Genomic DNA, 2,388 nt, shown 5'->3' with positions numbered 1-2,388 from the left:
GCAGGAGCATTTATGTTGAAAACACGGATCCTTTGTCCTAAAAACTCCAAGTTTAAAATCATAAAACGCCCAGGTAAAACAATTTTACAGTCTAAAACAACAACATGACTACTTCTAATTAAAATACCAACTCCTTCACTTTTATTATCCAGACCTGTTGACCAAAAGGACTGTCCTTTCCTCCATTCACTCTCATGAGGAGAGGATCTTATTGCACATTCCTGTAAACATATAATATCAGCTTGCACATCCTCCAAAAAATCAAATACTGCTGCCCTCCTGACACTGGAGCAGATGCCCCTCACGTTCAGTGTGGCTACAACAATACTCATCATCACAAAAAATATTATTTTCTGAAACTTATCCATCATGACTCTGATTTGCTGTCATACCCACCAATCTTTCTACTCAAGCTGTGCTCAACATCAGGCGACCCCTCAGAGGAGTCCCTGTCACTATGATAAATTCCAGGATCAACAGTATCTTCCTGCCGTCCTGACCAACTACCACCTGTCTTATAACGCTTTCTTTGGGAACCAATCACCACATCTTCATCAATATCAATCTCTTCTTCTTTGCTATCCAGTTCACCCACCTCTTCTTCACTCTGCAATTCCTGCTGCCCTGGCGTAATCCCATCATCCTCACTTCCTTCCTCCTGACACTCCATGTTTTCACCTTCTCCAATAACAGGGTCTAGACATATATCTTCGCTACCTGCTACCTCACTAGAAATGCCTCCTTCAAACAAAGACACACACCCTGTCTCCACCTTTTGTCCACCATTTTGAGTAACAACCTTAGTCTCCATTTTAGATTCATTAGCAGTTTCAAGGCTCCCCTTTTTACCAGCCGACGCCTTAAATTTTCCCTCCACTTTTCCTTTATCACCACCAGAGACAATAACAGAAACTCCTGAAACCTTTTCATTACTCTTGTTTTCCTGATTGCTTTCATTAGGAAGCTCTCTTCCTGCTTCTTCAACCTTAGAACCTCCAACAATATCAGCATATGTTTGCTTCGCTTTCTTCCAGACAAAGCATTGTTTTGCTAAATGTCCACCACTCCCACATACATCACATGCCTTAGGAGTCTTACAATCTTTAGCGACATGCCCAGTCTGGCCACAATTTCTGCAACACTGACCATTTACAGGACAATTTGCTTGGATATGCCCATATGCTTTACATTGTCTGCAGAAACTAATCTGTCCATCGTAAAAGCAAAAACCTCTCTCTCCTCCAATAGAAAATGTGTTGGGTATACTTTTAACACCATGTGGCATATTAACATCCGGTTTCAAACGAACCAAGTACTTCCTTTTACAGTTCAGATAACCATGCTTATTCCTCAATCTCTCCACAAATTCCAAAGCTGCACAATATCTTGCCAAGAACATACTCACAACCTCATCAGGTACCTTGGGGTTGTACATATGAACAATAACAGTCACTTTTTTCTTCTCAAAAAGTGGTTGCACTGATACTTTCCTCAAAGTTTCATTCTGTCCTTCTTCTTTCATCTTCTTCAGATCCATGAATACACGTTCACATAAGCTTGCAGAGACAAAGGTAATATCATAAATGCCTTGGCGAGGAAAATCCTGTAACCCCAATACCTGATCTACCTTAAGGTAATCCAGTTTCTTCAAGACATCATGCACGATCTGGTCCAAACCAACCTCCTTCCGATGTTCAGTCGCAACAAGAAGTCGCACTGTATCTTCCAATCCTTGAGCCATCTTGCAGGTCAAATACACTCAAACCCACAATCAAACTCAAAGACCCCAGGGCCCCCCGCAAGGAGGACCCTGTAAGATCTCTCTAATTTAAGCACCAGCCGAGTCTCCTCAACTAGTCCTGAATCAGAAAATAGCAACAAATAAACGAATAGCTTTTCAATCAGCAATAATCACGCCTCAGTTAAACCTCATTGGCTATGATACTGCCACTGCGCAAAGCTCCATAGAAAACATCCATCATTCTCCAAACATACAAGAAGAAATCAGCCTACTTACAAAAAGATGATAAACAATAAGTCACAATATTGTTGATATGTGTATTTTTCTATTCTTTCACAAGCTTCTGGGGTTTCTCAGCAGTTGCTAAAAAGCTTTTAAACAAATAGCAAAAGAGCTAAACAACTAAAGACACAGAGCATCTCCTCCGACCTCTTCTCCCCCAATCACCATTTATATCATGGAGACGACACACAACACAGACTTTTTATTTGATGAGAGAAGCTTCTTGGAGGAAATTCTTCATAAAGTTCTTGGTCTTTCTAAGCAATGTTCCTCAGTGTTCTTCAAAGGAATGTTCTTACTGGGTTAAGGAACATCCTTAAAAGTTGATCAGGACCTAGAAGTATCAGGCCAAGACGAGGATTGTC

At 40.9% G+C, this 2,388-nt stretch overlaps 1 pseudogene; it reads right to left on the bottom strand.

Moving 5' to 3' along the window:
• Positions 1–1,807: 1,807 nt before the first annotated feature.
• Positions 1,808–1,962, bottom strand: LOC120982841 (annotated as a pseudogene).
• Positions 1,963–2,388: the final 426 nt, after the last annotated feature.

Source organism: Bufo bufo, assembly GCF_905171765.1.
Source record: "Bufo bufo chromosome 4 unlocalized genomic scaffold, aBufBuf1.1 SUPER_4_unloc_1, whole genome shotgun sequence".
Taxonomy (NCBI): domain Eukaryota; kingdom Metazoa; phylum Chordata; class Amphibia; order Anura; family Bufonidae; genus Bufo; species Bufo bufo.
This window is presented reverse-complemented; position numbering and strand designations above follow the sequence as displayed.